Raw genomic sequence first — 27,646 nt, forward strand, 5'->3', positions numbered from 1 at the left:
ATGGGCTTAATAGGGTAATCAGTTGGGTTAAGATCCGAATGAAGTTAAATATATATTGAGAGTGTTTGTGTACGTATGTGTATATATATATATATATATGTGTGCGTTTAGATATATTATAGGCAGAGGACCTAAAAATTTCGTGGAAGAGCCTAGTCGATTAGAGTGACCTGGTTGCTCGAGAGGCACTTATTTTATCGACCCCCGTAAGGCAAAATCGACCTCGGTGGATTTTGAACTCAGAACGTTAAATCGGAAGAAATGCCACTAATCACTGTGTACGTTGCACTAACGATTCTGCCAAACTCGCTGTCTTTATATATAAATCATGTTGAACCATTAATCCCTACACATTTTTTTATCTTTCCATTTTTTTTTCCCATTCTCTCTCCGTTCATTTTTCCTTCTAATCTGTCGAAGAGCGTAAGGTCAAAACGTCAAAGACTTCCATTCTTCCCAAACGTTAAACTAATACACCTGCTTGTTGTTCCTTCTCCTATCCTCGTTTATTTTCTTATGTAAATTCGAATTATATACTTACATATGTGTGTGTATGTATGTGTGTATGTATGTGTGTATGTATGTGTGTGTATGTGTGTATATGTGTGTATGTGTGTGTGTGTGTGTGTGTGTATGTGTGTGTGTGTGTGTGTGTGTATAAGTATATATTTATATACATATAACGAGCTTCCTTTGTTCATACTAATTGAAAGATTTCCATCGACTGCTTCGTATTTTTAAATGTTTTAACTGAGGAAGATCTTACGTAATGAATGCATTTCTTACTGCATATTACGCATGTCTGAAACGTGCGGTACTACGATTTTGTTAAAGGTTGTGCTGCTTAATGTTGTCGCTAATACACAAGCACAAATTTTGGCTTTCCAAGCATTAGCGGAAACATATGTATATATATATGTGTGTGTGTGTGCGTGTGTGCTTGGGAGTGACTGTGTGTATTGTGTGTGTGTGTGTTAAATAATCTGTTTGTATATTGAGTAGACACTTTAAGGCAGGGAGTTGATTTTTATACTATTGTGGAAGACATGGTACCAAACAAGCTACACTCTGAATTCAAATACCAAATGCCATTACCGTTTTCATGTAGTGACTTCAAATCGTTAAATATGAAGGACAGTTAATTATTTTCCCCGCCCACAACGAACGGTATGGTACAAGTGGTATTCAAAAATAACCTGATGACGTCATTGTTGAGAGAGCCTAAGGGTTGATGGGAAGTGCACACAAGTCTGACATCTAGCAAATGTCTAACGAATGGTTATTGAAATGAAATAAGTGTTCTTTAGATCGGGTTTGTAAAAATAGGAAACAGTGAGTGTGTGTGTGTGGTGTGCATGTATATGTATGTGTGTGTGTGTGTGTGTGTGTGTGTGTGTGTGTGCATGTGTTGTCACAAAAACGACATGTTCAATTTCTGCCCACGCACATAACATCTGTGTATAAGTATATATACATGAGTGTATGTATATATATATATGTATTGTGCATATATGTTTTATATGTATATATAAATATATATGAGTGTGTGTATACATACATACTTAGATACATAAATACATAAAAACATACGTGTAAGTATATAGTATACTTATACGTATGCTTTTACGTATATATGTATATATGCATGTATGCGTGTGTATGTATACATTTCGTTCATTTATACACACACATACAGACTCACGCACACACATATATTTGTGTCTATGTGCATGTTTAAATATTCCACATACGCGCACTCACTCTTGTGTCATGCTGTGATTTTCAATATCGATCACACTATATAATAGGTAAATATTGAATTTAACTTAATTTCGAAATTCCTCGTAGGCGCTTAAAAAATATGAAAAGAAAAATAATGGAAAGTGTTTTTTTTCATTTTAAACATAAAATTATTTTCTTTTTTTCAATAAAATATTAATCAATTTTTCTTCTAAATATTGTAAAGTATATAGTCCGATATAATACCAAAACTGCCTCGAACGACTTTCATTTCCGCAGTTTTTTTTTTTTCCTCCTAGTTTTCCTCTTTTCTTCCTATGTTAGTGTCATATCCGGGTCATCTGTCATGAAACAGGCGTATTGTAAAAGTATTTCACATCATCCTCAAGTTTTCCAAGAAAATACATATAAAGGAATATTATCGACAGTGTAAAGTTGAGGGTGAGTTGCTTTCCATTTATAACAAGTTGACTGGACATGCATATGCCTGTATCGTTGTTGGTTAAGGTTAGGTTTAGTCTTGATCGAGGAGACCCTTGATCAAAGATATTTTAGACCCTGTGAAATTATGCAATATTTTTTCAGAAATATTGTAGTTCGCAGAACACTAATATGTACTTTCTTAAGATAAGCTACATACAGCAACCGAGGTTCATTTCACAACACTTCAATCTGTTCATCATTCTCTGTGACAGATCACTGGGTGTCAATGTGTATAATATTAACGTAGGTGAGTGATCGGCCTCCTTTAGGGTGCGGAAATCTTCAAAAATATGACGTCAGATAAGACATTTTGATGAATTTGATAGCAACGGAGTTTCCCATGCGTTGAGTCAAGCTTGTCCATAACTCTTCCTTTTCGTCTGTCACCTCGCTATGGCATGTTTTGAGCTTTTTTGAGAAACCTAGTATACTTGTTATGAAGGCAATCTTAAAGCTTCTGTTTCAGAGTTCATGTTTCATAGTCCATAACCCTTTACCGAGCGTCAAAATAATATATTCCATGTCTACGTTCCTCTGTTGGTTTGTTATTGCTATTTTCAATGTTCGATTGTTAATGTTTAACTCTTAATATTCGAATTAGCCATGTGTGTATGTATGTATGTATGTATGTATGTATGTATGTATGTATGTATGTATGTATGTATGTATGTATGTATGTATATATATATATATATATATATATATATATATATATATATATGTGTGTGTGTGTGGTGTGTGTGTGTGTGTGTGTGTGTGTGTATGTATGTATATATATATATATTTATATTCTGCCACAGGTTGGTGTAGATAAACTATGCAGCGGAGGTTTAGTCAATGTGTTCACACGACGTATTCGTGAGAGTACCAAAAGGCTCAATTTCTTTATTTGGCCACACAGGGCCTATCATAAAGGGGACGAACTAAGACTTTCATAGTCGATCTCAGCATCCACAGCGCTTTCCCTTTCAACCGAGGGAAAACGCCAGCAGCACCGCCGCAAGGTAGCAAAATCAGAATGCAGAAAAGCACACAACAACAGAACAACGCTACAACTACATGAAACGAACGAGCGACCTACGCGAACTCGGAACCCTGGTACGATGGCGTCCACAACGTTAACAGAATAAAAAAGACTACCGAAACGCTTTCATTCTTTTTATTGGCTACACAGGGACTAACACAGAGGGGACATCACATGGTGGGGATAGATAAAAAACCGATAGAAAGGATGAATTAGATAAAATGATAAATGAAATGAAGCCGTTCGGCTCCACCTCCGAGCGACTTCATTGAACTTATTTGACATAACTTCTTTTTAAAACATTATTTGTAACAGTTTAAAGCATCATTTGTAACAGTTTATAACATTATTTGTAACCGTTAACTTTCATCTTTACGAAGATTTTTGTAGCGGTCTACGTAGCTAAATAATTGAATGATTATAGAGTAACTTCTCTTTACTAAGTTTCCCGAAGCATCTGTATCATGAGACGTGATTTTTAATTATTCAAGAAGCTTAGCGTTTCCTTTGGAAGTTTCTAGAATATCTAGCGTACTATTAATAAAAAACAGCTTGCTAACCCTGCTTTTCGCTTCTTAGTCGATTAGATTTACAGCCATTCACGCCATTACTACATCCGTCTATTTCTCTACGTCACATTTTCTGTCTCTGAACTTTCTTGAGTAGATTACTTCATTCAACTAGATTCTACATTTTGATTCTATGTATTACCGACCAATAAATAAAATATATTTTTATGTAGTAAATATATAGGTTTTGAATTTATTCTTCATCTCTTTATGTAATAACATACACGCAGCAACATCAACACCTGGCACTGAATATATATTCCCACTACATGTTTATATTAAATTTCTCTAAAAGTTCAAGATAGCTTACCCGTTTTGGTATTGTGTTGGAGTCCATTTTCTAGACCAACCACTCAAAGTCCTCTTCGTAATCTTTTACTCTCAAAAGATACTCTGGGTCTGCCACCGCATACTCTAGCTATCCCCTAAATTCTGTTATATTCACTTTTATCACTCAGTCTCACGAGTTTATCTCATTATGAAGTTTTTCATTTTGTCTGCTGTACAGTTTTTAAGGGTGTTGCCGAGTGCAGCCTAGCAGTAGCTACCTCCTGGAACTGCACCTCCACCGTTCCAAACTTCTTTTTTCTGGTAAGGTAAGAAATCCCTTGCCAGATTGGCTTTTTGCCTTTTCGACTTCAGCGGCCGACATGATTTAAATTGTCCTTGTTGCTGAGTCCGTCCCGTAAATAATGTTTTTTGTCTTTTCTTTTAAAACATCTTTGTGTGGCGGGGGGAACACTTTTACGTCGTTCCCCTCCCTTTTTAGCATTTCTTTGAATATACTCAATTTCTCCAGACACACGTGTTCGCTTTTCTCGTTCACCACCTCTATATAATTCTTCGTCTATTCTCATCAGACTTTTGACCAGCTCTTCCTCAGACGATGCAAAGTCTGAAGAAGAAGAACTCCAGCCTTCTTATTCCATTACGACGGTACAAACCTTCGACGTTCCCCAATCAAGCAAGAGGGAAGAGGTCGAACAATGCCGTTTAAATTTATTAGTACATATGTATTGGTTACAAATTTTGGCACAAGGCCAGCAGGTTTTGGGGATGAGCTAAGTTGATTAAATTGACCTCAGATGTTCAACTAGTATTTATTTTATCGACCCCGGCGGAATATGAACACAAAACGTGAGGCCGGATGAAAGCATTTTGCCCGGTGTACTAACGATTCTGCCAGCTCTCAAAGTTTATCAATACTTATATATCAATATTTCATTTACATTTTTCAATTATTAGGCGAAAAATATGCAAGTACATATGTTACTGAATAATGAAATCAATCAACTAAAAATACATTTAAATAAACTCATTAGTTTAAAAGTGTTGCGCAATTATAAATTTCCTTTGAGTCGCTTATATTTTATAATTTTCGGTTTTTGGTTTTATAAGAAATATCTAAAATACACGTAATGAACTAAATAATAAATAATAAAGTAAGCAAAAGAAGCAGAGAAATAAAGAAAAATTCACAATGTTGGGGCGTGAGAACAACACAATTTGGAATAGGTTTATATATGGAGAGGAAAAGAAATTACTATTGAAGAGAAACAATTTCGATGTAAATAAGATATCGAAGAGATAGAGAAAAGGATGATGGGAAGAGAAGGAAACGATTTTTAATGTTAAATAAATCGAGATTTGAGAGCAGCAATGAAATTATATTTTGATGTTTAAGTAAAACATGTGAACAAAAGGGAAAATAAGAATCACAAGGAGTTTCGTAGTTAATTATAACTAGCAATAATTCTATCAACATCTGGTGCGATTTAAACTCACAATACATTTGGACGAAATTAAATATATTAGAGATTTCAGTTCGGTTATCTTCAAGTCCACACCAGTATAACTGAAAATATTACACAGGTAAATACAATAATTTGAGAAATATTTACGTATGAATAATATATATGTGGATAGTGCATAACACGCATGCACAGACATAAGGTAGAGTCTTCATAACAATCTAGCTAACATAGATATTAAAAAATAGAGTCTGTAATCGAAACAGTGAAAGTATGCAGACTTTTCTAAAGATCAACATGTGACATCGATTTTGTTATCTACATTCCAACAAAGGAGTTTTTGTACCTTTGTTACATATATATAATATATATATGTATGTATGTATACACACACACACACACATATGACATATTCTACTATTTCGCAAAAAGTAGAAGGGACACAAAAATACAAACTGTCTATCTATCTATCTATCTATCTATCTATCTATCTATCTATCTATCTATCTATCTATCTATCTATCTATCTATCTATCTATCTGTCAGTCTTTCTGTCTGTTTGTCTGTCTGTCTATATCTATCTATCGGACAGACAGACGAAGTCAAATGGGCTCCACGTAAGTTGGTATTTTTATACGTTCAAAAGTGTATATTGACAAATATTTTGTGTTTAAAAGTTGTGCAACAACATTCACTGCAAACCTTTGATAAATATATACACAAAATTTTGCCCCTTGCGGGCAAAATTAAAAAAAAAATTTCTCATAGCCTTCGTGGTTTCATTTAGCCATTTTAATTTCAAAATGGCCACTGGTCACCACGAGGCTGATGTGCAAGTCAAGCGTGACGCAGAGACAGAAAAACAGGATGCTCTGTTAGCATACGCTGAACCTGACAACAACACCACCTCCACCACCATCAACATCGACAACAGCAACAAATACAAAACAAAGGTCGCAAGGCCAAGCACCGTCAACACCATCAGTGAGTCCACCACCAACACCGACAACAACACCATGGCAGAATCTGCTACTAAAACTGCTATCCCTGCTAAAGACATCGCCACCAATAACAATACCAACATCACCATCACCGCCACCAAAGACCGTGCCGTCAATGCTACTAATACCACTAACACCACCGCCGTCACCAAGAACGACAATAACAACAACAACAACAACAACGACGACAACAACAACAACAACAACAACGACGACAACAACAACAACAACAACAACGACGACAACAACAATTCCCTTCAACCACTGCTCACTCCATCACCAACAAGTGAAAAAATAACGACGACAAGCAAACGAAATGCCGAAATTTGCGCTAATGCAGGACTAAATTACGCAGACAATTTTCCACCCCTTGCTAGTTGCATAATCAGCAACCACAAACCTACAACCCACACCCCTGCCATCAACACCAACACCACCGGCAGTAACAACAATAACAAAACAACAACAAACTTCGCCGAGGCGATAAAAGAAAAGATAACAAAAGTTTCGTTTACTACACAACAGATAAAAGATTGCAGACACCTTATTACAAATGAAAACGGAAAAATACTCTTACACATACCTCAACACATACTAAATGAGGAAAAAAAAGAAGACAATTGTCTATAAAATAACGAATAAAAAAACTAAAAGTCCAGAAAAGGCAAGCACAGAGAAAATAGAAAAGTGCTTACGCCCCATCTGGGGATACAAGGATTGTGTGACTTGGGCGAACAAGTTCGCACACGTACAGGTGGTTTTTCAGAATGAAGAGTTGGCGAAGAAATTCTCAACGATAACCCTTCATTCTGATGAACTAACGATGACACCGAGTTACCTCGGCCAGAAGGTGACGAAGGTCATTATCAGTGGTGTCCCCCAACTGACTACAACACTGTGGATAACATCCGCCTTAACATCCGAAATGGAGGATTTAAACATCCTAGATATCGGTGTTTCGGAAAACAAGGACTGGCTGGGAAAGAGAATAGAGTTCCTCTTCCACATAAGTCAAGAGGACATAAATAAAATCCCCACCCACGTACATCTTGAGGATGGCCACAAGTTATACGTAGTAGTCGAGGGCAGAAGGCCACGATGCTATACATGTGGCAGTGAGGCACACCTCAAAAAGGAGTGCAAATCTGCCGCAAAATTACAACAACAACAACAGCCACAGGAAAAATCACAAAAGCCAGCATTATTGCCCACACCACAATATGGACAGCTAGTCAAGAGGCTGTATGCGGAAATGCAGGAAAAACAACAAAGAACAAGCCAACCCAACCAAACAACAGCGCCAAGAACAGAATCATCACCACCAACAACAAATAAACCAATTCCAACACCAAGAATAACAACGAAGAAGACAAGCACCAAGGATGTAGGAGAGACAATAACCACAACAAACCCCCCAGCAACACCCTCCCCGCGCACCACAACAATATCTACAACCGCACAAACACACCCAGACGCTTTACCCTTGCCCCCTGCTGATTCGTCAGACTTTTCATCTAACGATGAAAGTTCGACAGAATGGAAAATAGCCACAGGGGGTAAAAGAAAAAGATAAAAAAAACCAAACAAGAAATCGCAACCAAAGCAGGGAGATACCTGAACCCTGAAAACTCCATACACAACAAAACAAGCACCAACACCACAAAAACAATGCTATCAGCGATAGACACCAAAGACTCCAAACTAATGGAGTACATCACAGGATACACAAACATTTGTGAAGATGACTTTAAAAATAGCAATCATCCACGCACTACACCACCCAAACACATCAAAATACTACACATCACACAAACACAACACCACAAACTCAAAGCCCTCTTCCCAAATGCTGTAGGGGGTTTCCAGAAATATCTGTCCCAAAAACTATATAAAAACCTCCTCGAAGACACATCAAAGAACGAGGAAGCCAAAACTTTCGACACAAGTAAGTAACTCTCTGTACTTTCATTTGTGTGTTTTAAAGCACACACCCCAATAGAATCATGGTCAAGATTGGTTGTGTGAATGCGCGTGGCTTGGGGTCTCCTTGGAAACAAGGATACCTCCTAAATGACATCAAGTCACATGATTTGGGAATCATAGCCATAAGTGAGACCAGACTCCACGAGCCACGGGCCCTAAAGTCCATGTTTGGCGGACAGTTTAACATTTATTTCGCTCCCTGTCTGCCGAGGATGGGCGGTAGTAGCACCGCGGTACTTTTTCACAAGAGCCTGGATCTCGAAGTCAAGACGATATTCGTAGACCCGGAGGGTAGACTGATCGTTCTGGATGTTGACGGCAGCAATGGGTGCGCTTTTCGACTCGTATCAGTCTACGCACCGCCCTTAACAGGTCGGGCGGATTTCTTTCGACGTCTAGAAGTATTCTTGGGAACGTCCCGTCCTTTACTCTTAGTGGGGGATTGGAATGCTACCTTGGACACGCATGTAGACTACGTGGGTAGAGACAGAAACAGAAGGGGATGCAAATGCCTCAGAGACCTGCTCAGACGATTCCAACTGTCTGACAGGTACCGACTCGACCACCCAAATGCACCAACGTGGATATGGAGCAACCGCAGTGGGTCGTCGAGATCGTATCTAGATAGGATACTGTGTAGGACAGTAGACAAGGATAACTTAGGATGTCCACAATTCCACACAGTCAGCTACACGGATCACAAATTGGTGACGTGTACGCTAGACTTAGATAAGGCACATAGACAGGGTCCTGGGTACTGGAAACTGAACGCATCATTCCTGTCCAGACAAATTTTCAGAGACCGGATTAGCACACTAGTAAAGAGGGCTTTGACGGGAGCTATCATCAACAACAAATGGTGGTTTGCCCTCAAGAGAGCAGTAAAAGCAGAAGCGATTAGGTACAGCAAAGCACTAGCCATAGATAGAAATAGAGTAGAGGGTGAGCTAGTTAAGAAGCTAGAAGAGGCAATTAGAAGCGGCATCGCATCCGACGTTTTGGCGGCGAGGTTGGCCCTCGACCAACACTTCAACGCCAAAGGATGTGCTGTCAGAGCTAGGATGCGTGCTCTAAGGAACGAAGGTGTTGGAGCCGCGAGAGAGGCTCGGGTGGCAGAGGCGCAACAGGGCAACAAAGCCACCATTCGGTCACTGGTAGATGAACAGGGGCGCGAATTGCTCGAGCCAAGTAAAATGTGTGAGGCCTTTCAGCAGCATTTTGCCCGACTGTTCGGGACGAGTGGAGGGCAAGAACGTAGGGTGGACTTCAGTGCCTACCTACATAGCCTGCCACGACTCTCGACAAGAAAGGCAGGGTGCTGCGAAGGTGCCATCACGGCGGCGGAAGTGCAGGAAGCGATAGCAGAATGCTCGAGGGACAAATCACCGGGTTTGGATGGTCTACCCTACGAGTTTTACAATTGTATGCCAGACTTGTTTGGAGACGTCTTGGCAGCGGTATACTGCAACTGGCAGCAAAACGGGAGCATACCCGGTTTTGTGAGTCGAGAGCTGTAACTCTGCTGAAGAAAGATCCAAACAAGGAAACATTATAGATAACTTTAGACCAATCACGCTGCTCAATGCAGACCTGAAAATTTTGACAAAGGTTTAGCCAAGAGGTTGGCGCTTGTCATCGAGAAACTGGTCGACAACGCACAAACGTGCGCCGTGCCGGGCCGGAGCATCCATGACAACCTCCATCTGATGCGCTACATCATAGACAGGGTAGTTAACGAACCTGGCATGGGTGGGGCCCTGATCAACTTGGATCAATCGAAAGCCTTTGATAGGGTAGACCATCGATACTTGGAGGCAGTCCTGAGAGCGGCTGGTTTCGGTCCCGTCTTCCGCGGCTGGATAGCTGCCTTGTACAGAGGCATCCGTTCGGTAATTCGCGTAAATGGACATCTATCGAGACCTTTCGACATTGCACGTTCGATCCGTCAGGGATGCCCCCTCTCGGCGCTTCTATACGTATTGACTCTTGAGCCACTACTGCGGAAGCTGGCGACTCTAAGGGGCATCCCGCGAGAATTGGGATGCGGGACGAGCGTGTCGGCATACGCGGACGACGTCACCGTCATAGTGTCAAGCCACGAACACATCGAGCGGGTCGGCGAGACACTGAAAGACTACGAAGCGGTGACAGGAGCAAAAATCAACCGGGAAAAGTCAGTGGGCTTGCGGCTCGGCACCTGGAGAAGCAAGCCCATGCCGTCCACCAGTACCTCCGTCGTGGGACGCTGGACAGACGGCCCGGTTGAGTTGCTCGGGGTCTGGTTCGGTCCGGACCTCCAAATGGAGAAGAACTGGAACGAGATAACGAGTAGGGTGGTCACTCTCGCCCAGCAATGGGCCGAGAGGAAACTGTCCCTAAAAGGTTGGGCGGAGGTGGTGAACGCGTACATCGCGTCCATCATCTACTACCGCCTGACTGTCGTACCTTGTCCCGACCCTACCATCACCAAACTAGAACGCATCCTCTTCCGCTTCTTGTGGAAAGGATGCGTCCCGATGGTCAGGCGATCCATTTGCTGTCAACACCCGTTAAAAGGAGGGCTGGGCATGCCGTGGTTGATGATGCGCAGACACGCGCTGAGACTGCGACATCTCCGGCTCTATGTAGACGACGGTGAACAGGTGTGGTCGCCGTTTGTGAGGCACGCATTCCCGCAACTCGTCTCCATGACCGAACTACAGTCGTGGATCAAAAAGAGGCCGAGGAAGGGCGAATGGCACCGCGAGTGTCGCGTTGCTCTCAAGCAACTCTGCCGTCCCGGGTCGACCTTGAGTGACTTCAACACAACCAAAGCATTCTATAGGGGATTAGTGGAGGGGAGGTACGACGACGAGCTCGGGGCAAACCTGGGCGTCGACGAGGAATACCTGACCCGCCTGTTTCAAACGACTTTCAGCCCGGGACCTATGGACAACTTCCAGAGATCCCTGGCCTGGCGGTGCTACCGAGAAGCGCTACCCGTTCGGGATAAGCTCTATAGGCATGGCTCGAGAAACACGGGGCCGACCTGCCCGAGATGCGGGCAGAGCGACGAAACCGCTCTGCACGCAATCGTGCAGTGTCCAGCAATTTCCGACCTGTGGGCTTATGTCGAACGACTGCTGTCACGTGTGGGACGTGTCGGTTTATTAGCCGAGTCTATCGTTAATATCGTCACGCCTCCTTCCTTCAAACGGGAAGGAAGAGCTATTTTTATCATACTTGTGGCTATGGCGAAAGAATGTATCTGGTGGACGCGCCTGAAAGGATTAGAGACAAACACTTTCCTCTCTGGTCAATCTCTCATCAACTTCTTAAAGTATCACTTGAAGAGGAAAGTGAGAGTAGAGAGGCAAGTTTTGTCTAGTGAATGTTTTAAAAAAAGATGGGTGAATGTAGCAAGGATGGCACGTATGAATGACGAAGCCACCTTGACTATGATTCTATGAATCATAAAAATTAATACAGAGAGTTGCTTATTTGCAAAAAAAAAAAGAAATATAACATGTGACTTCATTGACCGAGGTTACCGTGGTCTTTTCCATAGGCTTTTCTTTCCACGAGTAAACCTCACCTGTCCTCCCCTTTACACTTCATATTGACATTTCTGTGATAACGATCCCTATTATTCATTTTTTTCTCTCCCTCCCCCTTTTTTTAAACCCCTCCCTTTTTTTGTCCTTTTTCTTTCCTTTTACGATCCTTTTTGATCGAAAACCACCACTCTCTTTTTTTTTACCCCCAAAAGAAAAGCTCTACCTTGTAATTTGTTCTATCTGTGTGCAGCCCTGTGTGGCTAATAAAGAAACATATCTGTCTATATATCTGCCTGTCTATCTATATCTTTCTCTCCCTGTCTCTCTCTATATGTCTGTATGCCGGTGCCTCGTGGGGTTTTAGGTGTTTTCGCTCAATAATCACTCTCAAAGCCCGGTCTGGGAATCGAAACCGCGATCCTGCGTCCGCGAGTCCGCTGCCCTAACCACTGGGCCATTGCACCTCAACTGTGAAACAATAAAACAAAAGAAAGAGTATAGATAGATCGTAAAAAATCAAGAGAATAATACAACAGCCAAACACTGGGGTGTGCCATAAACTAGGATGAGTCATACATCGGGATATACTATACACCAGGATATATCATGCAATGGTATGTGTCATGCACCGGGATATCCCATACACCAGGATATGTCATGCATTAGGATGTGCCATGCAACAAGATATGTCATGCACAGGGAAGTGCCAGACAGCGGCATGTACTATGCAAGAGGACATGTCATACAATAGAATATGCCATGCACTGAGATATGCCATACAGTGGAATATGCCGTACAGTGTGATATGCCATACACTGAGATGTGCCATACAATGGTTTACACCAACAAAGGTTTACAGAGAGGTCAAAGCTAACACTGCCAGAAAAGGCAGGGTATTTTAACCAATGTATCAGTCCCAAAGATAGATTATCTTTCAAAGAAACGAGGAAAGTATCCAAATGTAAATATCTAGAATTAAAAATATCTAGAATGTTTTTCTCAACAATAAGTGGCTTTAGTAATGATTCCCTTACCGATTTAAAAAAAAATCTGCTGAAAATGTAATCCTTTGATATGAACACAGATGGATAGAATAAGATAACCACCGAATGTACTAACATTATAAAAATAAGAACACCCTAAAACTTTACCCCAGCAGGAAAATATAAAAATACGTATACAACGTAATTCGTACTATGGGAGAACATATGACAAAACAGGCTAAAACATGATATGTTCGACAAGCCAATAGACATGAAGTAATACTATAGAAGAAACAAACAACAACAATGTCATATAATAAAAAAAGAACCATTAGTGCCAACACAAATGAATGAATGCAGTGAGTTAGAAAATATGATAGACGAAATTAAACAAAAGTTTGACGAGATAAAACTTATTCAAAGTAAAGAAGACAGTGTGATATCATAGAACAAAAAAAAAGAGACAAAGGCCTAATTAAATGAGCTAACCGTGCATTAGAAATAATTACAGAACAAATAAATGAAATAGATATAACGGCCTGAAACTAAATTATATAAGCGACATCGTGAGTATTAAACAGAAGCTGCAGGAATACAGAAAAGTTACATAGTGGTTGCGTTGATTATAAAATTAAAGCGTGTGACTGTGCACCGGATACTGGAATCCTTGAGCCAAATAGAGCTCGTTAAATTATCGCCTTTGATTATAGGATTCTTGGAAGAAAGTATATTAAATGGAGACAAATGTTATACTAAATAACAAGGTATGTGTCCTACAAACTAACACGGAATACAGAAAAACAACAAAAACCTACTTAGATTGTCTCCGTTGATGGTTTGTATGTTACTAAGGCATCGCTAATTATTACCTCCATTGCTGCTCTATACAATTCAAGGAACTTACCATAATAATAATAATAATAGTAATAATAATAATAATAATAATAATAATAATATAATAATAATAATAATAATAATAATAGTGCTATCATGTACATTGTTTTGTCTTGGTATAAAAGATGGGCTATAGCAAATATTCTGCTCAGTACCACGGATTTGCTTGTCAGTTGTTTGATCTTAACCAGTTGAGCATGTCCCTCAGTGGCTGACGTTATGTACATCTCTGATCACGAGCAGAACTAGTGGGGGAGGGGGGCATAATAGCCATGTGTTGAGAGGGATTCTTTGGGGTTTGAATAATTCACCTCTCGAAACATGTGTGTTACGTTCAACATCCTTAATCAACCCTTATTCAGGGACCTTTTGAGCAGGATGGGTTACTCGACCAGAAGAAAATTCTAACTGGGCCGCACCTGCAAGGTCATGTGCTGTTTATATTGATATGAGATCACCATGTCGCGCACATATGGTTATGATGCATGTACCTAGTGTACCCTTATGAGACGGGTAGTCATGATAGGTATACTGGTCTTCGTATATTTTACCCCAGTGTCACTTTGATGGCATGCACTGCTCTCTCACTCAATAGTAATGATAATAATACATCAGTGAAACAAGCCAGCTGCTGCTAACGTCGTAGGTAACATAATAGGCTACAAGCGAAAACCTGAGGATATAAAAGCAATTGAAAAGAAAAAAAATTAAACTGGAGGAAGAGAATATGAATGAACCTGGAAAAGACACAAAAAGAACTGGGACAATTGAACAGGACAATGACAGGAGAGCTCAAGAATAAGGCAGTAATCAGAAAATTGAATGGACAGAACAGATTAAAAGAAAGGGGGAAACAAGTAGAACATGAAGGATGGACACAAAAGATGACTGAATTAAAGGACAAATTGAAAAGATATGAATGGACATCACAGACTAGATGAAAGGAGAAAACAAACAGCAAACGAAGAATTGACACAAAAGGTAACAGTATTAAAGGCCATATTGAAAAGATATGCTGCTAGATGCGGATTTTTTGAACAGAAAAGACTTCCAATCAAATAGAAGGCGTCTTTGTGAGGAAATAGAGGCAAACCAACATCAGGAAATTATTCGAGATGCGAAAAAAAAGTGAAGAATTTGATAGAGGGCTGTGGAACACACCGGCAAAATATAAAGAATGCGCAGAGTGGCTAACAAAGGCGGAAAGATAACTTGTAACTGTACCAAGACCGTCAGAATTAATCTGTGTACAGTGAGACAGAAGTTAAAAATATAGCAAATTGGAAAGGATCAGGCCCGGATGGTGTACAAGGCTATTGGCTGAAGAACTTTAAACTGTTGCATGAAAGGATCGCTGCGTAACTGGTTGACTGCCTGCAGCAAGGTCACATTCCTGCCTGGATGACAAATGGACGAATGCTGCTATGCCTCAAGGATCCCATGAAAGAAAATTTGGCATCGAATTTTCGACATATAACTTGTTTACCACTTATGTGGAAGCTTATGACCGGTGTATTGGCAGAAGAATTATACAACCGTCTGGAAAGTAACAATCTATTTACAGAAGAACAGAAAGGATGCAGGAAACAATGTAGGGCAACAAAAGATCACTTGCTAGTTAATAAAATGATAATTAGAAATTGTAGACGCAGATTGACTGGACCGAATGTAGCATGGCTAGATTGCAAAAAATCATGACATGGTATAACACAGTTGGATAAGTAAAACAAAGAGCATGTTTGCAATAGGAAAAACCATGGAGAAAATGCTTAAAGAAAGTATGAAATATTAGAATACTGAATTGATTGGATGAAAATAAAAACTTGGAAAAGCAAACATCGGACGTGGAATATTCCAATGTAATAGCTTATCTCTATTACTATTGATATGCACTATGACACCGTTCACTATAATGCTACGAAAAGTTAAAATTGCTTACGATTTGGAAAAAGAACACTGTCAGATAATTTATCTCATTTTCATGTATAATATAAAGGTTTATGCTAAAAATGAGAAACAGCTTGAAAGTCTTGTACATATTATCCGCATTTTTTCAAATGACGTGGGATAGAAAAAATTGTACTATATTGAAAATGTAACGAGGAAGAGTTGAAAGAAGCCAAGGAATTGAAATGCCAAATGGGCAAACAATGAGAGCGACTGAGAAAGAACAGAGGTATAAGTACTTGAGAATACTGGAAGCAGACGAAACAAAAAAAGCAAAAAGGAAGAAATGAGTCAAATGACCAATAGGGAATACATAAAGAGATAATGAGAAAGTACGAATTAAAGTGAGAACGGCAATTTGGTGAAGTAGTGGAGGAAAAGTGCAAGCCAAATCTGGGCGTATACGCTGCTTCAAAACTCGATCCAGATTCCTCAATGATGACAGATTGTTTTAAAATGATCCACAAAAGTTCTATGGTCATTCTGTAAAGAGCACTATCAAAATAGAACTGCCCTTTGAGCTATGGAGAAAATATGGATAGATGAAAAAGAGCACATTTGGGATGCACATGTATTAATAGACAAAAAAGAAGACACTAAGCTTATAGAAGAGTAAATATGGAAAGAGATAATAGTAGAATATATCAGACTCACATTTAAAAGAATATGTCAGACTCGCATTTAAATGGGAGTCACTTGGTATGGATAATATACGAAACTATTGGCTCAATGTGTTTACAAACTTACACATGAAAATAAATTGTAGTCACAACACAATTGAAGGAACCACCGAGTGCCCCAGAATGACTGGCACTCAGAATGGCTGACCAAAGATATCACTTTTTTGCTCGCCAAAAATGATTTTAAAAAACCGTAAGAACTACAGACGCATGGCATGTATTACAACAAAGTACGTCACTCTTGAATTTCTTGTAATTGAACGCTAATATGCGTTTCCCATTATATCTTCACTGATTAACAAAAAGTATATAACATGGGTCTTAGAGATGCAGAGATCAACTGTTAATTAACAGAATGCTTTTTAAAGATAGTCACAAGATAAAAACATATCTCGTGGCCTGGATAGACTGCAAGAACGCCTTTGATAGAATTCCTCACAACTGGATAAACGAATGCTTGGAGATATCCAAAATTTCACCAGCGACCAGGTACTTTGAATCTCACTTGATGAAGCTCTGGAAAACGACATTAAATTCTCAGCAATGACGCTACAAATATAAACATTGGACAACTCAATATTAATATTAATAACAAATCCCTGACCTGGCAGTGCTACCGAGGAGCATTGCCGGTTCGGGCCAAACTCTACGGACATGGATGTGCTGTCAGCCGAGCTTGACCGAGTTGCACGCAGAACGACGAAACTGCTCTCATCCAGTATTCGAATATTGCTGATTTGTGGGTTTATATTGAACACCTACCGTCGCGTGTAAGACGGATCCGGCTATCTGCTAAGTCTATCGTGCAGGTCGCCCTGTCGCATCTTTCGGCCAGGAAGGCCAGGCAATGTTTCATTGTATGGTAGCCTTAGCGATAGGGGTGAATAGTTCACCTCTGGAAACTTTGATGTTTTGTTCTTGCTTAAAAAACATTATTCAGGGACCTTTTGAGCAGGATGGGCTATTCAACCGGAAGAAAATTCTAACTGGGCTACACCTGCGAGGTCATGTACTGTTTATCTTGATACAAGATCAGCATGTCGCGCACATATGGCTGTGATGCATGTGCCCGGTGTACCCTTATCAAACGGATAATCATGATGGATATATTGGTCTTCGTATATTTTACCCCAGTGTCATTTTGATGGCATGCACTGCTCTCTTACTCAATGATAATTATAATGATTTCGTTTACTTTCCACCATGGCAAATGATTTATGGGAACAAAAAGATTTAACGGACTCAGGTACGACGTCAGGCAAAATAACAGCGGTTCCGCGGACCTAACGGAGCATTTCACATCAAACGGGTGTAAATTTGAGTCGATGTATCCGACTCGACCCGTCCCTGAAATCGCTGACCTAGTGCCAAAATTTGAAACCATCATTATTATTATTATTTATTAATTAAGTTATTTATTTATTCATCCATTCATTTCAGGAAGCATGCTGGCAAAACTGTATGGCAAGATGCTTAGCGGAACTTCGTCTATCTTTGCATTCTGAGTTCAAATGCCGCCGAGGTAGAATTTGCTTTTCATCCTTCGGAGTCGATAATATAAGTACCAATTGTGCATGGGTTGCATGTAATCAACTTAACCACTCCGCTGAATTTGCTGGCCTTGTACCAAAAATTCAAACAATTATTATTTCTATTGCTGGTATAAGGCTTGAAATTTCGTGGATGGGGGTCTAATCGATTACATCGACATCACTACTTGACTAACACCTATTTTAAAAACCCTGAAGGATGAAAAGCAAAGTGGACCTCAGTGGAATTTGAACTCAGAACGAAAGGGCCGGAAATATAATCCAGCAAGTATTTCTTTTGTCACTCTAATGACTTTGCCAGCTTGCTGGTTGAAGCTAAAACAATAACATAAAGGAAAGAAAGCGATTAATGACAATATACATCTATGAATTCTAATATTCCATTGAGATTTATCCTTCACTATACACTTGTAGCCGTAATGTCATCGCTAATGGATCTAATGTAACTATAAAAATTGAATAGAGTCCTAATAAATCATCCCTTGTATGTTGATGACGTGTAAATTTAGTCAACGGAATATTTAGTCAAGTAACAAATAGCCAAGGGATTTAGTAAAGACATGTGTAAGAACGTAAGGCACGGTAATTGTATTAAGACTGCAACAACATGAGGAAGATAACAAAGTAAGCATCAAATCAGCTAATGATCGGGAACGATCAGTGAGGTTGAATAAGGAGTCATACACACATCCAGCCAGTCACATACACACACACACACACACACACACATTCACATATGTACATACATACGTATGTGTATGTATATATATGTATATAAGCGTATATGTATATATGAATATATAATAATAATAATAATAATAATAATAATAATATAATAATAATAATAATAATAATATAATAATAATAAGGTTGAATATGATTATTATTATTATTGTTATTATTAAGGCGGCGAGCTGGCCGAATCGTTAGCACGCTCGACGAAATGCTTAGCAGTATTTCGCCCGTCCGATACGTTCTGAGTTCAAATTACGCCGAGGTCGAATTTGCCTTTCATCCTTTCGGGATCGATAAATTAAGTACCAGTGAAACACTGGGAGCGATGTAATCGACCAGTCTTCAACACAAAAAAAAATTAAGTCCTTGTACCGATAGTAGAAAGGGTTATTATTATTATCATTATTATTATTATTATTATTATCATTATTATAATTATTATAATAATAATAATAATAATAATAATAATAATAATAATAATATTATTATTATTATTATTATATTATTATTATTATTATTATTATTATTATTATTATCATCATTATTATTATTAAGATTATCATTATTATCATTATTATCATTATTATTATTATTATCATCATCATCATCATTATCATCATCATTATTATTGAGTGACAGAACAACACATGCCATCAAAGTGACACAGGGGTACAAATATACGAAGCCCAATATATCCATCATGGCTATCCGTCTGTTAAGCGTACCCAGGCACATACATATGGTGATCTCATATGAAGTTTAACAGAGCTTGACCTTGCAAGTGGGACCCATTTAGAATTTCCCTCAGGTTAAGTAGCCCATCCCGCTCAAAATGTCCCTGAATAAGAGCTGATAAGGATGTTGAACGAAACACTTCTGCTTCCAGTGGTGAATTATCCCAACACCAAAGAATTCCTTTTAACTTATGACTACGATGCTCCTCCACTACCTCTGCTCGTGATCGGAGATGCACATATCGCCAGCCATTCATGGACATGCTCAACTGGTTAAGGTCAAACAACTGACAAACAATTCTGTGGCATTGAGCAGAATATTTGTTATAACCCATCTTTTACACCAAGAGAAAGCATGTACATGATAACACTTCCAATCAGTTAAGATGAGAAACCACGAGAGAAACTGCCTGATATAGCCACAAACTTTAATTCAGAATTCCTCCTAGTGAGCGGTATTTTCCCTATCTTCTACTCTACCTTCAGATCATCTGGTTACATAGTAATGGAATTTGATTTACTGAAACTATCGAAAGCCTAATGTAGAGATCATTTAAAGCACATACCAGAATAAAATAAATATTGGGGTCGATATGATCGATTGTAAATCTTGTATGTAGGGACCTTGCCATGCTCAGATTCTAATCACTGAAACTAATATATACCGTACTTGATGGCATAAAAGGAGCGCAGGCGTACTAAGCAGTTTATATTCAGGAAAAAGAGCATCAGGTACAAATTTAGCTTATGCGGGATTAAACATGGCATACAAGAGCCGGGGGGATTTTTTGAGACATTTATTTTAAAATAGTGCATGTATTATGCCATCAAAAACGGTATGTTGTATATAGTATAGGCGCAGGCGTGGCTGTGTGGTAAGAAGTGCATTCTACTATAGCCTCGAACCTGAATAAAACCTTGTGGATTTGATACATGGAAACTGAAAAAGGCTCTTTGTATACACAAATACACACACGTATGTGTGTGTGTGTGTGTGTGTGTGTGCGCGCGCGCGCGCGTGTGTGTGTATGTATCTCAGGATGTTCTCCACCAATGCTTGACGACCGGTGTTGCTATGTTTATGTAACAAGACTGATACGGCAAAATAGATTGATAGAATAAGTATCAAGCTTTAAAAGCAAGTACTGGGATCGATTCATTTGACTATAAGTTCTTCAAGATTGCCGCAATCTGAAGACTGGAATGAATAAAAGATTAAAAATAAAAGGTAAAAGATAAGATGTATAATGCATATTCCATCCGATCACTGACACACTGGGTCTCTGTTTATTATAAATTGATTCAAAATATAAGCGGAAAGTAGCTCCTTACTGGGTATGTAACATATTACTCTAAATCTGCTATAAACGCTCTCTGTTCACTACAGCTATAATAGCAGAAGGGAATTCATACAAGTCTTGAATTATAAAGTAACTGCAGCAAGACTATAAAAAAAAAATCAAATACAAAATAAAAAGAAATCTTACAAATTAATTGGAGAACGTGAGAAAAACGAAAAACCATTTTCTCGAGATAAGGAAGCAATCAGGTCGCTCGTAGGAGTTGGATATACACAGAGAAATAAAGATAAGGGCAGTATACAAGCAGGGGAAAATGTTAAGCCAATAATGGCACTAAACAGTATGAAACAAACACACAAACAAAAAAATGCCTATTACATAAAGGCAGGTGACAAAACTAACTCCTTGTTCATTCAGAATTTGGCAAAAATAGGCATGATTAAGGTAAGCCAAACCAAAAATAACTTAGCTGTGCCTGCTTAAAGCTGAGATTGAAGGCTTCGTAAAAATAACACAAGACTAGAGTTTATCCGCAAAAACGTACTAACAATTCTAATCTGTGAGATGCGAAGGAATAAATGGAAGCTATGACAATTTAAAAGGAAGCGCGTGTGTGTGTGTGTCGGCGGGGATGTATAATCCCACACTTCGTAGAAATAAACATCAAAAGCCATAGTTCCATAGGGCATGAATATTCTACTGGTACATACTACATCCCCTCGACAATGAGACCAGCACAACATACTTGTGTGTTTATATTTATGTTTCGTTTTTTATCTTTAATTTGACATACAGATTTTACCACGCACGAGAGGTTGGAAAGTCCTTAGAATACAACGACTCAGATATACGAAAGCCATGAATAAGACATCACAACCCATAACGTTGACTTACATAAAAGACTGTATTACTGTTTAATTACCACACTGTGCCACTGCAATATGGGAACCTGACATATCGTCAATACATCATGTAAACATCGTATCATGATCGATACCAACTTTCAGTTTCCTACAAGGCATTCCTTATCATTCAGTCACACACATTCTTTATTCCAATATTTTAAATTTGTTTCTTCTTTTTTTGCTTTGTTTATTATGTTTTCTTGTTAACTCTACCCACTGTTTATCTATATTTATTATAATAGCCATCTTCCAATCCATACTTCCCTTATCTGGTAGCAGTATGCTTTTGCATGAAAAAACGCAATTTCCAGTAACGTTTTCCTGCCTAGAATTCCTGCCTTTAAGTTGCTGTACAGATCCCAGACTTGTATTCTTTGTATTAAGCTATCTGCAACGTTGGACAACTTACACTTTATACTAAACTAATACAAACAATACGTACATACATACAGATATACAAAACATAAACCTACATACATAAATACACACAGACATACATACATATACATACTTACATATATACATGTGTGTGTGTGTGTGTGTGTGTGTGTGTGTGTGTGTGTGTTATATACACATTCATTTACACAGTACATATCCTACGCAAGCAGCCACCAAATGCTATAAAGATTGCACAATAAACGCGGGAAACCTTAAAGTAGCTCGAAAAACAATAATTTTCACAGCAAACAATATTAATAGATATAACGTAAATACACCCAATTCCCACTCCAAAACAAAGCAATACAGATATAGAGAAAATACTGGTGTACTTCGGTGGGGTAGTGGTGGTGATGCAATGAAAAAAAAACCGGAACTGGAAGAAAGAAAAAACGCTGGAAAAACGCAGGGATGTACCAATAGGTAAACATCATCACCATGAACGACAACAGCAACAACAACAACAAGTACTAAGGTATAAACAACAACAGAAACGACTATAACAACGACATCAACAAGAAAAGCAATAACAGCAACGATAACGATGATGATGATGATGATGATGATGATGATGATGATAGTAAATGAAAATATTACTAAAGGCAACTGTAATACAAATAATACTAGTCACAGTAATAATACGAAGAAGAAGAAGAAGAAGAAGAAAAAAGAAGGAGAAGAAGAAGAAGAAGAAGAAAAAAGAAGAAGAAGAAGAGAAGAAGAAGAAGAAGAAGAAGAAGAAGAAGAAGAAGAAGAAGAAGAAGAAGAAGAAGAGAAGAAGAAGAAGAAGAAAGAAGAATGGCGTTGACCATGATAATAATAATGATAATGATAGTAATCTCGATGATTATAACGCCGCTGATGCTGAGGTTGATAATGATGCTGCAGATGATCATGATAATAATGAGGTGGTGGTGGAGGAGGCGGAGGTGGTGGAGGAGGAAGTGGTGCAGGAGGGGTTGGTGGTGGGTAGGAGGAGTGGGATTGCGATTATAACATTACAAAGACGTAATTATTCGACGGAAATACATTTATACGAATAGACATACTGATAGATATACAGCGAAAGAGAGAAAGTGAAAGAAAGACTGAGAAAGGGAGAGAAAGAGGGGGACAAGAATAAGGAAAAGAGAGACAAGTAAAAGAGAACAGAATATAAAAAAATAAACAAAACAAATTAAAAGGTAGCAATACATAATAGATAAATAGATAAATATATAAATAAATAACAGGTAAATAAATAAACAATATAGACAAATATATAAATGAGAGCAATGCATTTTCTCTTACGAAACGTCCGCCACCCTCAAGTAACTAGATTTCTTTTGATCTTAAAGACTTTCAACTTTTAAGTATTATTTCAGCCTCATTGAACATCTAATGGATTGAATAGAGATATTGAAAATTTTGTAGCAATCAGACATATTTTAACAGTGCAAAAACAATGTTTCTTTGTTTTGTTTTGTTTCTTTTTACCTTATCTATTTGCTGATTTCGTTTTCAAAAATCTGAACATGAAGTATTCAAAATAATTCAGTCACTAGATAAATAAATAAATGAACGCTTCAGTATTTTATATAGATTCTACGAGAAGTTTACCGCTGTGCTCTTTCTTTTTCGGTGCTCTCAGGTATTTCTATATTGTATTTGCATGCTGTTATTTATTATTTGTTGTTGTTGTTGTTGTTGTTGTTGATCATTTTATTATTATTGTTGTTGCTACGTTTTATTATAAACCTCTAACTCCATTTCCGTTACTACAAATGGTTTCGATATACATCGATTAATTACGAGTGTGCGTGTCTGAGTGTATGTGTGTGCGCGTGTGTGTGTGCGTGTGTGTGTTTGCGCATGGGTTTGCGTGTGTATGGGTGTACACGCGTCAGTGTGTATAGAGAATAGAGAGTTTGCTACATATAAGTTTGCACATAAATATATACTGAATATACATATATACCTATATATATATATACCTATACATATATATATATATACATATATATATATATATATATATACACATATATATATATATATATATATATATATATATATATATATATATATATATATATATATTATATATATATATATACACACATATATATATATATACATATATATATATATATATATATATATTTATATGTGTGTGTATGTGTATATATATGTATTTATGTATGTATGTATGTATATGCAGATACATAATTTAATAACTTTATTCGTATTCAGATTTTAGCATTGTTTTAAACAATGATTATTTTTTGTCGTCAATGATATCTGTTATAATATGATCTGAATTTAATATGTGTGTGTGTGTGTGTGTGTGTGTGTGTGTGTGTGTGTGTGTGTGTGTGTGCCTGTGTCTGTGTATGTATCTATGCTTGTATGTATACAAGCACAAATGCGTATATATATTACCGTGTATATACATCTGACGTATTTATGTATGTATAGATACATACAGATATGTGTATGTTTATCATATCTAATATTCGCTATCTACTGGAATACACAGTTGCTGTTTCATATAGTATGAACGGCTCTATTTACTCTGCCCATTGTATTAAGTTCTATGAAAGATAATCACCGAATACTTGCGGCGTATATACAAAGAAAAGATTGGATCTGGGAATTAGTACATATGGAAAACAAGTTCTCAGAATACTCAAAATTTCGCATGTGACTACATCTTCAGAAGTACTGAATCTGACATCGCATGTATGAAGATTTAGAGACATATCTGTGCCTATGAAACGTCGAGTAATATGAAGCTTGTTATCACATACACTCACTGATACAGATACAAACATATTTTGTATATATAAATGTATATATATAAACATGATAGCAAACATTTAAAGTTTATAATATTACTATAACTTCACTGAAAAGACGGCCAAGAGCAGATGCTAAAAGATCATATGTTTCATAATACATACAAATAAACAGAAAATATATAGATGAGCGTCATGTGATAAACGAGATGAACACATCCGTCGACATTTCCTTGCGGCAATGGTATGAATTTGGTAGACCATCTAGCACGTTAACTGATAAACAGACTTAAATTATTAACATGAATTGTTGTATCTTGAGATATATCAAGAAATAAGCATATACATATATAAGCGTGTATGTTTGCATATGACGTAATGGTTAAGAGCGCAGGTTACTAAACCCAAGATTCTGAGTTCGATTTCAAGCAGTGACCTGAATAATAATAATTATAATAATATCAACATCGAAAAATACCTTAGGAATGAGAACCCAGGTTCGAAATTTCCCCAAGACACCTGATGAAGGTTGGAGGGTATATCAGCCGAAATGTTGTGTTAACACCAAACAAGATTAGGACAAATATCCGTCAATTGTAAATAATGTAAATAATGTACATAATTCCTCATCTCTTAAATATAGAACTGTATTATCTATATGAATACATAAACGTATGCACATATAAGGTAGCTGTCAACGCCTCATGCAGAGTTTGTCCACCTCCTTTACCTACACATTAGAACCATCATGGCATCTGATGTGTCTTTTTAAGCCAGACAATATTTTGAAAAGTCACCCACATAGATTGTATATCCGATTTGAACCACCAAGAGCTGCAGATAGGTTCTGTTCTTTGTGGATCTTAAAATGTCTTTTGAGTCCTCCGTTAGATTTGCAAGCCTTCTGGCATACACTGCATTGAAAGGTGTGCACTGGCATACAGGCAGAACAGTTGGTGGAGGTTCATTTTCGATGGGTTCGCATATGAGTCTTGCATGCGTTATCCTGGCCTCTTCAAACGCTCTTACTCCACATTTTTGTTCGCCATCCAGCTCGATCCGAAGCAAGGGGTTCTACGTCCTCTGAATCTATTCCAAGTGACTTCATAGTAGTCCTTATGCTAATACTGTATTTCTCAAACATTATCCATCTCGTTTCCGTCCATTTTTTATTGTATCATATATTTAATCCGTTTACATAAATATATGCATATATGTATACATACCTACGTATACCCATGAATAACTATTGATGTGTGTGTGTGTGTGAGTGTGTATGTGTCTAGACACATTCAAACATACATACAGGTATATTTATGTATGTATATATATTCCTATTTAATTGCATATACATATATGTATATATATACATACGTATATGTGTGTGTATATTTTTGTGTGAATGTGTGTGTGTGTGTTTGTATGTATGTCATTGTGCCATGCAGTAAGCAAAGTCGACGCAAAATTTCCGGTCAATTCTTATCCACTGTTGAAGCTTTCATTTGGCATTCGTTCTTCTCTATAACCTTAGACAAAGGCGTACATGTTATTATCAATTATTTGTAAGGCCCCAATGTAAGATCAGAAGCCTTCTGACTATGGCCGAAGTCAGTTTCACTATATGTGTACGTCTACGTATTATATACGCACGTGTACATGAAAGAGACTGGAAACTGATTTTTCAGAGGTTATTCATCTTTCATCTTCCAAACTAATAGGATTTATTAAAGTTACCGTTTGTTGACACGTGTACGAATACACACCTACGCATGTATATTTGTAAATGTTAAATAGATTCTCTTGTATTATTTCCTTTCATCTATACGTGTGTTTTGTTTCTAATATGTAGCATCAGCTTGTCTTTCATTCATTTTCATCTATCTATCTATCTATCTATCTATCTATCTATCTATCTATCTATCTACTATCTATCTATCTATCTATCTATCTACTATCTATCTATCTATCTATCTATCTATCTATCTATCTATCTATCTATCTATCTATCTATCTATCTGTCTATCTGTCTGTCTGTCTGTCTGTCTGTCTGTCAATGTATTTCTCTCTCTCTCTCTCTCTCTCTCTCTCTCTCTATTTCTTACCTTCACTGCCTATCTATAAGAAACATAGTAATTCCCGGAAAAAAGGGGCTTATGCTCTGGTCCCGTTCTCATTATTGTTTCGCTAATCCAATAGCAGCAAGACCAAAGTATGTAGACATTAAAACGGTTTTTGTGCATTTACAGGAAATACCGAGGCGTCTTATATACGATCTTGTTTGTAGGAAATCCCAATATGTTATGAATACCAAAATCTTGAAGTCTGTTACGTAATAACGTACAACGTAGCTATCCGATAGCAATAATTTGAATAAAGTAGCCCTGAAAAGGGCTTTAATGCGTTCCCAGAATAGTTAGAACTTAGGAGGAACTATCAATAAGGTATGTATACCAAAATCATGAAGCATGTTACTTAATAACAGGCAAAGCGGATATGAGACAATAACAATTCAAAGTAAGTCTGTAAAGCTCTTCATGCAGGGAACATGAAAGGCATCGTCATTCATGGTATATTGGTGAATAAGTCACTAACCGAAATATGTGAATCTATCGTTA

The 27,646-nt window shown here is 37.9% G+C and overlaps 1 protein-coding gene and 1 long non-coding RNA gene across 3 annotated transcripts in view; both read right to left on the reverse strand.

Moving 5' to 3' along the window:
- LOC118764827 overlaps nt 1–27,646 on the reverse strand; it is a 1,200,000-nt gene that overhangs the window by 175,683 nt on the left and 996,671 nt on the right. The window lies entirely within an intron of this gene.
- Nucleotides 527–19,928, reverse strand: LOC118764828. The gene is made up of 3 exons (XR_005000644.1): nt 19,780–19,928; nt 8,236–8,239; nt 527–536 (listed from the first exon to the last, which is right to left on the reverse strand). It is a non-coding gene; the product is annotated as an uncharacterized LOC118764828 (long non-coding RNA).

The sequence above is a fragment of the Octopus sinensis genome, linkage group LG9 (genome assembly GCF_006345805.1).
Source record: "Octopus sinensis linkage group LG9, ASM634580v1, whole genome shotgun sequence".
Classification (NCBI taxonomy): domain Eukaryota; kingdom Metazoa; phylum Mollusca; class Cephalopoda; order Octopoda; family Octopodidae; genus Octopus; species Octopus sinensis.